Genomic DNA, 14,514 nt, shown 5'->3' with positions numbered 1-14,514 from the left:
AAATGCCCTAGGTCTTCATGACCAAGCAAGTTGGATTCACACCCACTTAGTTTCCAGTTTGAGCTTTCATACAATTATAGCTCTAGTGCATCTGTTGCATGGCAATCCTACTCCTCGCATTGACATCAATTGATGGGCATCTCCATAGCCCATTGATTACCCGATTCGATGTGAGACTTTCTCCACATAACCTCCACTATCATATTCTATTCCACCCATAGTGCTATATCCATGGCTCACGCTCATGTATTGCGTGAGAGTTGAAAAAGTTTGAGAATACTAAAGTATGAAACAATTTCTTGGCTGACACCGGGATAGGCATGATGGGTACCTTGTGTTAAGAAAAGGGAGGATACAAGACTATATGATTTTGTAGGGATAACGTTCTGAAGCATTGATATTTTCAAAGGCATGATTGTTTGTTGGGATGCCTAAGTATTATTGTTTTTATGTCAAATGATAGACTATTGCTTTGAATCACTCATGTCTTAATGTTCATGCCATGATTAGACTACATGATCAAGATTATGATAGGTATCATTCCACATCAAAAATTATCTTTTTTATCATTTACCTACTCGAGGACGAGCAGGAATTAAGCTTGGGGATGCTGATATGTCTCCATCGTATCTATAATTTTTTATTATTCCATGACAATATTATACAACTTTCATATACTTTTGGCAACTTTTTATATTGTTTTTGGGACTAACATATTGATCCAGTGCGAAGTGTCAGTTCCTGTTTGTTGCATGTTTTATGTTTCGCAGAAACCCCATATCAAACGGAGTCCAAACGGGATAAAAACGGATGGAGAATTATTTTGGAATATTTATGATTTTTGGGAAGTAAAATCAATGCGAGACGGTGCCCGAGGTGGCCACGAGGCAGGGGGCGTGCCTGCCTACCCTCGGTGTGCCCCAGACCCTCGTGGGCCCCTCATAAGGCGGTTGTTGCTCTTCTTTGGCCGCAAGAAAGCTAATTTTTGGAAAAATATCTGGGCGAAGGTTTCAATCCAATCGGAGTTACGGATGTCCGGATATAAAAGAAACGGTGCGAGGGTAGAATCTGGTTTGCCCGAAACAGAGAGAGACAGAGAGACAAATCCAATCTCGAAGGGGCTCTCGCCCCTCCCACACCATGGGAGCCAAGGACCAGAGGGGAAACCCTTCTCCCATCTAGGGAGAAGGTCAAGGAACAAGAAGAAGAAGGGGGCCTCTCTCCCCCTTGCTTCTGGTGGCGCCGGAACGTTGCGGGGGCCCATCATCATCACCGCGATCTTCACCAACAACTTCACCGCCTTCATCTCCAACTCTTCCCCCCTCTATGCAGCAGTGTAACCCCTCTTTTACCCGCTGTAATCTCTACTTAAACATGGTTCTCAATGCTATATATTATTTCCCAATTATGTATGGCTATCTTACGATGTTTGAGTAGATCCATTTTGTCCTATGGGTTAATTGATGATCGTGATTGGTTTGAGTTGCATGTTTTATTATTGGTGATGTCCTATTGTGCCCTCCGTGTCGCGCAAGCGTGAGGGATCCCCGCTGTAGGGTTTGCAATATGTTCAGCTTATGGTGGGTGGCGTGAGTGACAGAAGCACAGACCCGAGTAAGTAGGTTGTTTGCGTATGGGATAAAGGGGACTTGATGCTTTAGTGCTATGGTTGGGATTTACCTTAATGATCTTTAGTAGTTGCGGATGCTTGCTAGAGTTCTAATCATAAGTGCATATGATCCGAGAAGAGAAAGTATGTTATCTTATGCCTCTCCCTCAAATAATATTGCAATACTGATTACCAGTCTAGTTATCGATTGCCTAGGGACAAATAACTTTCTCATGACAAAAAGTTCTCTAATGAAACTAACTTAGTTGGGTCTTTATCTAAACAGCCCCTGCTTTTTATTTACGTCCTCTTTATTATCTTGCAAACCTATCCAACAACACCTACAAAGTACTTCTAGTTTCATACTTGTTCTAGTTCAGGTGAACACTAAGCGTGCGTAGAGTCGTATCAGTGGCAGATAGGACTTGAGAGAATATTTGTTCTACCTTTAGCTCCTCATTGGGTTCGACACTCTTACTTATCGAAAGAGTCTACAATTATCCCCTACACTTGTGGGCTATCAAGACCTTTTTCTGGCGCCGTTGCCGGGGAGTCATAGCTTGAGGTGAATATTCTCATGTGTGCTTGTTTGCTTTATCACTAAGTAATTTTTATTTGCTTTTCTTAGTTGTTTTCTATCTTTAGTTATGGGAAGGAAACGCAAAATACCAAAAAAATTAGTTGTACCTACTGAACTAATGGTTGAAGAACCACTCAAAATCTCTCACACTCCTGAAGCTTTTTAATTGGATCATCTTCGATCCCTTTGTGCTCGTGCTGAAACCCCAACTAGCTTAGTTGAGGGCAAATCTTTAGATGAGCATGATTGTTATGTGCAACACCGTATATCTAAAAAGGGAAACTTTTACTGGATCAAATTCATCGTTTGCAATGCTATGCTTGGAATTTATGTGAAATTTATGATGTTAGTTGTTGTTCTGAAAACCCTAAGAAACACCTTCCCTACCAACGTGAGTTTATTGATAATGGGATCATATCTTCGTATGCTAAGGGTGTTTATAATTACTATGATGTTCAACAAATTGAAGAATTTGTTGCTTTTAAGGGTGCTTATGAAATTGCTTCTTTGATTGAAAAGTATGATGCCACTCTTTACAAATCTGAAAATTTTGCCATACTTTAATATTGTTATGATAATTATGCTTCTAATGCCTATGTTAAACCATATATTGAGGAATTCTCCGCTGTCCAAGAAGAGACTATATTTTGCAGGAGTCTATTGTAGAAGATATTGATGAAACTGTGAGCTCATTGGATGAAAAAGATGATGAGGAGAGTGAAGAACAAAAGGAGGAAGAACGGATTAGCTACCCGTGCCCACCTTCTAATGAGAGTAACTCTTCAACTCATACATTGTTTAATTCTCCTTCGTGCTTACCGAAGGATGATTGCTATGATGATTATTATGATCCCGTTGATTCTTTTGAAATATCCCTTTTTGATGATTCTTGCTATGCTTGTGGCCAAGATGCCAATATGAATTATGCTTATGGAGATGAACTTGCTATAGTTCCTTATGTTAAACATGAAATTGTTGCTATTGCACCCACGCATGATAGTCCTATTATAATTTTGAATTCACCAAACTACACTATATCAGAGAAGTTTGTGCTTATTAAGGATTATATTGATGTGTTGCATTTTATTACTACACATGATGATTTTTATAGATATAATATGCATGAGCTTGCTGCTCCTACTTGCAATTATTATGAGAGAGGAGCTATATCTCCACCTCTCTATATTTCCAATATGATAAAATTGCAAGAAACTGCTTATACTATGCATTGGCCTTTACTTGGTGTATATGAATTGTTCTTTTATGACATGCCAACGCATAGGAAGAGAGTTAGACTTCGTTTTTGAATTATATATGTTACTTTGTGCTCACTACTAAATTACAAATCATTCATAATTAAAATTGGCTTTCATATACCTTGGTATCCGGGTGGATCCATTACTTGAGCACTATATGCCTAACTTAATGGCTTTAAAGAAAGCGCTGCCAGGGATACAACCCGGAAGTTTTAGAGAGTCATTTATTTCTGTTGAGTTCTTTTATATAGTCTAAAAACAAAAACAAAATTAAAGAGGGGAACCCAAAACATTTCAAAAAGGAAAGTGAAAGTGAGAGAGACAAGCATTGTTGAAGTGGGAGAGCTCCTTAAACTTTGTTCATGCTCACGGCAACTTTGTGAATCTTAATTACAGAAACTTTTCATCAAAAATAATTATCCCCTTGTACAACTCCATTTTATTATAAAAATAATGTGTCAAGGTTTGCCTTTAGGATGTTTACAATGCTTGTTGGTTTGTACGGTGCAGGACAGAAACTTTGGCTGTAGTGCGCGATTTTACATTTTTAACTGGAAAGTCAAACGTTCTGATTCTTTTTGCACTATCTTGCTGTAAAAATTGTTTATTTTTCCTACTTTTGGTAGAATTTTTGGGGTACTAGAAGTATGGTGAATGTTCAGATTGCTACAGACTGTTCTGTTTTTGGCAGATTCTATTTTTGATGCATAGTTTGCTTGTTTTGATGAAACTATCAATTTCTATCAGTGGATTCAACCATGAAAAAGTTATATTACAGTATACACAATGCAAAAACGAAATATGAATTGGTTTGCAACAGTACTTAGAGTAGTGATTTGCTTTATTGTACTAACGGATCTTACCGAGTTTTCTGTTGAAGTTTTGTGTGGATGAAGTGTTTGATTGAGAAAGTCTCGATATGAGGAAAATGAGGAGAGGCAAGAGCTCAAGATTGGGGATGCCCAAGGCACCCCAAGTAAATATTCAAGGAGACTCAAGCGTCTAAGCTTGGGGATGCCCCGGAAGGCATCCCCTCTTTCTTCAACAAGTATTGGTATGTTTTCGGATTCGTTTTGTTCATGCGATATGTGCAAGTCTTGGAGCGTCTTTTGCATTTAGTTTTCACTTTTCTTTTATGCACCATGCTGGTATGAGATAGTCCTTGGTTGATTTATACAATGCTCATTGCACCTCACTTAAATCTTTTGAGTATGGCTTTATAGAATGCTTCACGTGCTTCACTTATATCATTTGAAGTTTGGATTGCATGTGTCTCTTCACATAGAAAACCGCCATTTGTAGAATGCTCTTTTGCCTCACTTATATTTGTTAGAGCGTGGGCATATATTTTCTAGAAAGAATTAAACTCTCTTTCTTCACTTATATCTATTTAGAGAGATGATAGTAATTGGTCATTCACATGGTTAGTCATAAAATCCTACATAAACTTGTAGATCGCTGAATATGACATGTTTGATTCCTTGCAATGGTTTTGTGATATAGAGATGATAATATGTCGGAGGTACTAGTAGATGGTTGTATTTAGTAAGGATATTGGTGTTAAGGTTTGTGATTCCCGAAGCATGCATGTATGGTCTACTAACTATGTAACCAAATTGGCGCGCATTATATTTTCATTGTTTATCTTTGCATGAAGGTCGGGGGCGCGCGACGGTTAACTCCTACCAACCTCCCCGTAGGAGTATGCGTGTAGTACTTTGTTTCAAGGGCTAATAAATTCTTGCAATAAGTACGTGACTTCTTTATGACTAATGTTGAGTCCATGCATTATACGCACTCTCACCCTTCCATCATTGCTAGCCTCTTTGGTACCGTGCATTGCCCTTTCTCACCTCGAGAGTTGGTGCAAACTTTGCTGGTGCATCCAAACCCCGTGATACGATACGCTTTATCACACATAATCCTCCTTATATCTTCCTCAAAACAGCCACCATACCTACCTATCATGGAATTTCCATAGCCATTCCGAGATATATTGCCATGCAACTTCCATTCTCATCATATACATGACTTGAGCATTCATTGTCATATTGCCTTGCATGATCGTAAGATAGCTAGCATGATGTTTTCATGGCTTGTCCATTTTTTGATATCTTTGCTATGATAGATCATTGCACATCCCGGTACACCGCCGGAGGCATTCATATAGAGTCATATCTTTGTTCTAGTATCGAGTTGTAATATCGAGTTGTAAGTAAATAAAAGTGTGATGATCATCATTATAGAGCATTGTACCATAAAAAAATTAAAAAAAGAGAGGCCAAAGAAGCCTAAATAAAAAAAAGGGGGCCAAAGAAGCCCACCCAAAAAAATAAAAAAAAGGAAAAGGGGCAATGTTACTATCCTTTTACCACACTTGTGCTTCAGAGTAGCACCATGTTCTTCATGTAGAGAGTCTCCTATGTTGTCAATTTCATATACTAGTGGGAATTTTCATTATAGAACTTGGCTTGTATATTCCAATGATGGGCTTCCTCAAATGCCCTAGGTCTTCATGACCAAGCAAGTTGGATGCACACCCACTTAGTTTTCAGTTTGAGCTTTCATACAATTATAGCTCTAGTGCATCCGTTGCATTGCAATCCCTACTCCTCGCATTAAAATCAATTGATGGGCATCTCCATAGCCCGTTGATTAGCCGCTTCGATGTGAGACTTTCTCCACATAACGTCCACTATCATATTCTATTCCACCCATAGTGCTATATTCATGGCTCACGCTCATGTATTGCGTGAGAGTTGAAAAAGTTTGAGAATACTAAAGTACGAAACAATTGCTTGGCCGACACCGGGATAGGCATGATGGGTACCTTGTGTTAAGCAAAGGGAGCATACAAGACTATATGATTTTGTAGGGATAATGTTTTGATGCATTGATATTTTGAAAGGCATGATTGTTTGTTGGGATGCCCTAAGTATTATTGTTTTTATGTCAAATGATAGACTATTGCTTTGAATCACTCGTGTCTTAATGTTCATGCCATGATTAGATTACATGATCAAGATTATGCTAGGTAGCATTCCACATAAAAATTATCATTTTTATCATTTACCTACTCGAGGACGAGCGGGAATTAAGCTTGGGGATGCTGATACGTCTCCGTCGTATCTATAATTTTTGATTGTTCCATGCCAATATTCTACAACTTTCATATACTTTTGGCAACTTTTTATATTATTTTCGGGACTAACATATTGATCCGTGCCCAGTGCCAGTTCTGATTTGTTGCATGTTTTATGTTTCACAGAAACCCCATATCTAACGGAGTCCAAACGGGATAAAAACGGAAGGAGAATTATTTTGGAATATGTATGATTTTTGGGAAGTAAAATCAACGCGAGATGGTGCCAGAGGTGGCCAAGAGGCAGGGGGCGCGCCTGCCTAACCTGGGTGCGCCCCTGAGCCTCATGGGCCCGTCGTAAGGCGGTTGCTGCTCTTCTTTGGCCTCAAGAAAGCTAATTTTGGAAAAATATCTGGGCCAAGGTTTCAATCCAATCGGAGTTACGGATCTCCGGATATAAAAGAAACGGTGCCACAGCAGAATCTGGGAGCGCAGAAACAGAGAGAGATAGAGAGACAGATCCAATCTCGGAGGGGCTCTCGCCCCTCCCACGCCATGGGAGCCAATAACCATAGGGGGAACCCTTCTCCCATCTAGGGACAAGGTCAAGGAAGAAGAAGAAGAAGAAGGGGGGCTCCCTCCCCCTTGTTTCCGGTGGCGCCGGAACACTGCCGGGGGCCATCATCATCACTGCGATCTTCACCAACAACTTCACCGCCTTCATCACCAACTCTTCCCCCCTCTATGCAGCAGTGTAACCCCTCTCTTACCCGATGTAATGTCTACTTAAACATGGTGCTCAATGCTATATGTTATTTCCCAATGATGTATGGCTATCTTATGATGTTTGAGTAGATCCGTTTTGTCCTATGGGTTAATTGATGATCGTGATTGGTTTGAGTTGCATGTTTTATTATTGGTGATGTCTTATTGTGCCCTCGGTTTCGCGCAAGCATGAGGGATGCCCGCTGTAGGGTTTGCAATATGTTCATGATTTTCTTATGGTGGGTGGCGTGAGTGACAGAAGCACAGACCCGAGTAAGTAGGTTGTTTGTGTATGGGATAAAGGGGAGTTGATGCTTTAATGCTATGGTTGGGGTTTACCTTAATGATCTTTAGTAGTTGAGGATGCTTGCTAGAGTTCCAATCATAAGTGCATATGATCCAAGAAGAGAAAGTATCTTAGCTTATGCCTCTCCCTCAAATAAAATTGCAATAGTGATTACTGGTCTTGTTATCGATTGCATAGGGACAAATAACTTTCTCGTGACAAAAAGTTCTCTACTAAAACTAATTTAGTTGTGTCTTTATGTAAACAGCCCCTACTTTTATTTACGTGCTCTTTATTATCTTGCAAACCTATCCAAGAACACGTACAAAGTACTTCTAGTTTCATACTTGTTCTAGGTAAGGCGAACACTAAGCATGCGTAGAGTCATATCAGTGGCAGATAGGGCTTGAGAGCATATTTGTTCTACCTTTAGCTGCTTGTTGGGTTCGACGCTCTTACTTATCGATAGAGGCTTCAATTATCCCCTACACTTGTGGGTTATCAATGGCAGCAGTAGTGTTTCAAGAGTACCAGAAAACTGCATATCCGAGTGATTTGTTGCGTGCCAAGAGGCCTGCCTCGGAGTCCGCATTTCAGTCGGCCGGCGAGACCAAGCCAGTCCACGTTCATCCGACCGACCCCAATGCTGCTCTGACCCACATCTCAATGACACTCGACAGCAAATAGGAAGAAGCGCTCATCCACACTACTAGGGAAAACCTTATACACAGAACTTTATCAGTAGCGCGTGTCAAAAAAGCACGCTGGTGCTAAGTAGCAGTAGCACGCTGGTGTAAACGGCGCTACAGATAAAGTTGTAGCAGTAGCGCACATGAAGTTAAAAGTGCTACTACTAAAATTCCCACGGCTGAAAGCAAATAGAAAAGTAAATGAAAATGAAAGAAATAGAAGAAGGTGAAAGGAAAAAAAATGTAAAGAAAAATAAATGAAAAGGGGAAAAAGAGAAAGGAATAGCAGTAGCGCGTATCGTGGAGCACGTTGTAGCTAACTTAGCAGTAGCGCACTTCATGGAACGCGCTACTGCTACTTCTGACTTAACCACGTGGTTCGTTCTTCCCCACGACCACTTCCCCCAAATCCAACTCCTCCGTTGTTGCCGCCGCCGTCGCCCGTCGGACGCTGCGTGCTCTTCGCACACCCTCGATGCCGCCCCCTGTCGGTTCAATATCCGGTGTATCTTGTAGTAGAGGTCCTAAGCTAGGCGTCTTGGAGCGACGATAACTTGTACACGGATTTTACCCAGGTTCGGGCCCTCTTGATGGAGGTAAAACCCTACGTCCTGCTTTTGATTGTATCATATGGGGATAGTACAGAGTACATATGTCTACCACGAGATGATAGTAATGAATATGAGATCGTCTGTTGACTAGCATGGCCTTGGTTTATATAAGACACCGGAGGCCTAGGGTTTAGGAGAGTCCTTGTCTTGAGCGCCAAGTCTTGTGGAGTCTTCCTTGTATGCGGCAGGAGCTGTCCGAACTGGCCCATGAGTATACGGCCATGGGGGTCCTCGGCCCAATCCAACTGATCGGGAGACGACGTGGTGAGTAACCCCTAGTCCAGGACACCTTCAGTAGCCCCCTGAACCGGTCTTCAAGTTGGCGATGCTCCTCGATTCTTCCGAACTGTTCTTCATCTTCGGTCGTCGGTCTTGAAAACTAGTTCAACAAATCTTGCCATCTTCTATCTTAAGGATCGCCAAAGTGAATCTGAAGAGTTTACATGGCAGGTATCCAAGGATCCCCTTTAAGTTTCTGGCCTTTTTCAATGCCTTGTTATTTTTACGCCCACGTCGGGTTTGAAGTTGTCCCCGTGCGGCGGCATCCTCTTGCGTTCGAGCTTCAAAGCCGGACTGCATTCAAGGTATCTTTAGCAGCCGAGCACCAATGTCGGACCGCTTCCGAGCTCCAACCCTGGAATGTATCCGAGCTCCAACGCCGGACTATGTCCAAGCTCCATCGGCGGACTATGTCCAAGCTCCAACGCCGGACTATGTCCGAGCTCCAACGCCGGACTATATCCGAGCTCCAACAACGGACTATATCTAAGGTGGTGCACCACCTCGGCCATGGGCTAATTTTTATGAATTTAATTCCGAATTATGCAATGTAATCTCTGCCGAGATGTATAGCCGGTAGCCCTCAAGGTACGTGTTGGCCTAATATTCGGGATGCGTCAGAAGGAAAAAATCAAACCGCTGACCCTAGTAGCCCCTGAGACTCAGGTCGATTCATAAAATCAGCCTAAGGATCAATTCCCAGCTCGGCAGCATACTTAGGAATAGAAACGTAGTGTGCAAAGTCCTCGAGACTCGGGTTGGGTGCGGCTAACAAACCTGAGGATTATAATCTCCTCGAGAACTATATTGCGCTTTAAATTTTCTGCATTGGATTGTCAATGCAGTAGCCCCCAAGACACTCGTCGGGTGGCAATACCAGATCAGGGGATCGATGTGCCCTTTTAATATTTGTAAATAATAAGCCCGAAGCCCAGTAGCCCCCGAGCATTATTGCGGGAACGGGAGGCCGAATTAAGGATCGACATCCATACTAAAATCACAAATGATATGTAATGACTCTAGGTATCCAAGTTCTTTACGTCACTAATGCTCGGACCCGCATTGTACAAAACTTTGTTGACCGACCATCGGCTTCAACCTCCTCGGCAAGCAGCCGAGGAGTGTTTGTCCTACTTTATAAAGCCTTTATGAGGGCAAAGATTTACGGCAAATAAGGCAATCCGACCATAAGGTTTTATAAACAAAGGTACGCAGAGAGACATGTTATATTATTGTTTAACATAAGAAACATCGTCCAAAGAAAATAGTCCCGCTATCGGTTCCTTTCTTTGGGTTGTCATGCTAAGCATGATCATGAAACCTCAGCTCCGATCAATGTGGGAGGAAAATACTGAGGATTTAGTTCGGGGAAAGCTTCTAAACACTGTGGTCTAAATGAACCCAAATTTTCACTTCTGTTGCGACCGTTTATAATCTCAAAGTGGCCCATCGTCGGCTTCTACCCCCTTGTAGATGCTACGCAGGGTGTTTCTGAAATAACAAAATAACCCTTAGCCGACGTCTCGGTGCCCGAAAGCGGTTGTGTTGGCGGAAACTAGGCAATCAGATATGCGGGCTTTATAAATTTCACTTAGTCATATGAGCTTAAAGTTGGGAGGCCAGTAAGTAGCCCCCCCCCCCCGGTTAGTGTTCGGCGACAGCCGAGGTCAAGCCGTAAACACTTCGGCCAATGTTATGTATGGCCCATCATTTAATATAGTCATCGGACCGCTGACCAGTTTACGCTTATTGTGACAGTCAGTTTTCGGCTTTCTCCACTGAGGTGCTTAACCATGCGAGTTGGAAGCACAATCACAGTGGTTATCCCTTTGCACACCTAGCCGAACAAAGCGGAACGTAGGAGTCAAGCACAGGATCCGGGCAACCCAACTATTGACCGAAGACACAATTTGAAACTGATGCATATATGGCAATATCCGAGAGTTTTTGCCGAATCTCTAAAGGTGTCCGGTGTTGCACTTCGAGACTTATGCGGAAAACACACAAATAGTTGAAAAGTGTCATAGGATTGGAAACCAAAAAACGTGAGGAAAAACCCAATGTCCGAACTAGATCAATTGTTCGGTGCCAATCTGAAAATTGGTCTTAGAAAAAATTGTGCTTGTCATGCTTTAACATGACGCATCCTATCTCAAGACTTCAAGCGGGTCAGCCTACTGCTTCGACCTCCTATCCTGAAGGCGGAGTACTCCTTGTTAGGCCAGTTTAGCAAACTTTAGTGGCTTTGAGAGAGAAATTAGGCTCCCTAGCTATTGACCACACACTCGCATCAAAAAAAGGAGTGATAGAAAAAAGACTTTGCAACAACTAAGAAGAAGAACACTTATTATAAAACAGCTCACATAAATTTAAGATCTCCCGAGTGGCTTGGGTAAAAGAATTTGATGTATAATGATTGTACATACCAAAGTACTTATATCATATATGTGTTCACCCGAACTTTAAACGCGTCTTAACTGACCGTCGGCTTGTCCCTCTTCGGCCAAGGGCCAAAAAGTGTTATGTACTCCACCTGTCGAGAATATCGATAGTGTTTCCGATAACCAGGCAATCAGGCCATAAGGCTGTAACAGACAAAGCGCACTCAGGGAACTTATGCTATATTACTGACGAAGTGTAAGAAGCATCTTCGAAGAAAATAGTACCCCTACCAATACCTTTCTTTAGTTGCTCATTGTTACTATGAGACTTGTGCAATAGATTTTTTGTACTCACGAGTTCCGTCGTGTGCCGACCATAATTGAAAACAATAAGAGCGCTAGCTTTCGGTGCCACCCAGTCTGAGGTTAGAGCTCGGAGGACCCAGTCGTGACAATCGCAGAGGTGCTCCCTTTACTTCCTAGCCGAACAATCGGGAATGTAGGGGTAAACGCAGGAGCAAGGCAACCCAGCTTGCAGAAAACTTAAGTCAATATGGTGCATATTGTGGTGTAATACACGAACAAGGAACGAAGCCGTACAAGTATAATCATATGCAAGAGGAAAGGCTCCATAAAGGAAGCCCCCAGTTAAACAGGGTATTTGAATTAGTGTGTCAGAAACAAGGTTTCGACAAAGAAGTTTTTCACAAGCAACTTTTTGCCAAAAAAGTATAATGCTTGTTCGAACCGAACAAAATTTAAAACTGAAAGTTTTTGAGCATGAGAGTGACTTAGCTGGTTAATGTGACTGGTCGACTGCTGGCAGTCAACTAAGGTCTGAAGACCCCTCCCCCCCTTTTTTTGATGAGACCATTGCTAATTGTTGGCAGTTAGCTATAGTGCTATGGTTTTAGGATCATAACCTCTTTGTCTCTTTCGGCCGACTGATCAGGTCGAGTCGGCAGAACCAGTGGGGGCACGCTGAGTGCACCCACTGGGTGTAGTCCCTGACACTATTGTTGAATATTTTGATTCGGCTGTAGTCTTAGAAATGCTACAATTTTTCACTTAGTCACTCGGAAGCAACCTATCTTTGATGTCTGTCGACTGACCATTTGCAGAAATCTTGTGAGCTTGTGGCTCGCTATACTGAATTGGAAAACAAACATATCCAGCTCGATCTTGACTTGAAGCTTGTCCAGGTGAACTTTACGAAGGCGAAAGATGAAGCGAAAGGTATGTTTGGTGAGAATCTTGACGACTGTCTTTATCTTTCTGTCCGGACCTGATTTTGATCTCATTGTCACTTTGCAGATAAACTGAAGGAGGCTCTAAAGAAGAAGGACCATGACCTCGCCGAGGCGCAGAAGGCGGCTTCGGACAAAACAAAGCTTGTGAAAGAAAAACTGGCTTCAGTCGGCAAACTTGAAGAGGAGAACGCCAATCTAAAAGCTGCTCTCGAGGCGGCCAACAAGGAGGTCAGCCGTCTGAAGAATGATAAGATAGCTCTGAGTGACAAGGCTAGCAAACTGGCGGGGAAGAAGAATGATCTGGAGGTTTATCTGGGAGGGCTCGCCAAAAAGTTATTCATCATGCTTGAAGGTAATCTCGTCTATCCGACTGACTTGTTATCGTCGACTCATCATAGAACTGTTGGCTTAACTCCCAATTGTGTTTACAGAATTCTGCCAAAACTTCGAGGAGGAGACCAGTCAAGTGGAAACAAGCTTGGACCCCATCAACTCTCCTGTGAAGGATGAGGTTGCCATGAACGTGCTCCGACTGGAGTCTCGTGTTGCAGGAGTTGTTGACTACCTCGCTCGACTGAAGGTTGCGGTGTCACGAATCAACACGACTCTCTGGCCGGGAGAAACGCTTCAAAATGACCTCGAGTCTCTGATGACTCGACTGAATGAAGTCCTAGGTCGAGTGCAGGAATGGAAAAAGTCTTTTGCCAGGTGCGGTGCTGATGTTGCTTTGTCCTTGGTCCGTGTTCACTGCAAGGATGCGCGAGAGGACAAGCTGGCATCCATCAAAGTGGCCAATACCAAGAAGCATGACTTCCAATCCTTCATGGAGACCTTCATTGCTGCTGCCACTCGGATCACTGACGGAATCGACCTGGACCAGTTTGTCGCGCCTTCCAGTCCTCCAACCGAGGAGTGAGAAAAACTTCTATGCCTTGCCTTAAATTTGCCTCGGAATGCCGAGTGGTTTTGTAATCGATAAACTTTTACAGGCTTGACGCCTGAGCACTTCTGAATCCGTAGGACGTTATCTGAACTTGGCTTATCGTTGAATATGTTTGCATTTGCCTTCGAGTGAACTTTGTTCTTCACTCGGAATATACTTTAATGCTTGAGACGCAGCTCTGAGGTGGAAAAATCCAGTCGACCTGCACTTCATCGCTCTTGCAGGTAGGGATGGAGCACAAATTGTAGTCGACCTGCGTCCTTGCGGATCAGGATGGAACACACATTGTATTTGTGGTGTAGCTCCACAGGAGAAGGTAGCAGTCGACCTGCACCTCGCCGTCCTTGCGGAGCGCATATTGTATTTTTGGCGTATCTCTGAAGGAGAAGGTTGCAGTCGACCTGCACCTTGCCGTCTTTGCAGAGCGCACATTCTATTTGTGGCGTAGCTCCGAGGGAGAAGGTAGCAGTCGACCTGCACCTCGTCGCTTAGGCGAGTACTTGGACTGCAGCTAAGCCTCCGAGTGGGAGGGTTGCTCTCCACTCTGTAGGATTTTTGAATACTTAGGCGAGTACTGGACTGCAGCTAAGCCCCCAAGTGGGAGGTTGGCTCTCCACTCGGTAGGATTTTCGAATACTTAGGCAAGTACTAGACTGCAGCTAAGCCCCCGAGTGGGAGGTTTTCTCTCCACTCGGTAGGATTTTCAAATACTTAGGCGAGTACTGGACTGCAGCTAAGCCCCCGAGTGGGAGGTTTTCTCTCCAGTCGGTAGGATTTTTCAAA

This window comes from Triticum dicoccoides, chromosome 7B (assembly GCF_002162155.2).
Source record: "Triticum dicoccoides isolate Atlit2015 ecotype Zavitan chromosome 7B, WEW_v2.0, whole genome shotgun sequence".
Lineage (NCBI taxonomy): Eukaryota > Viridiplantae > Streptophyta > Magnoliopsida > Poales > Poaceae > Triticum > Triticum dicoccoides.
The sequence above is the reverse complement of the archived record's forward strand: the minus strand, read 5'-3'. Positions refer to the sequence as shown.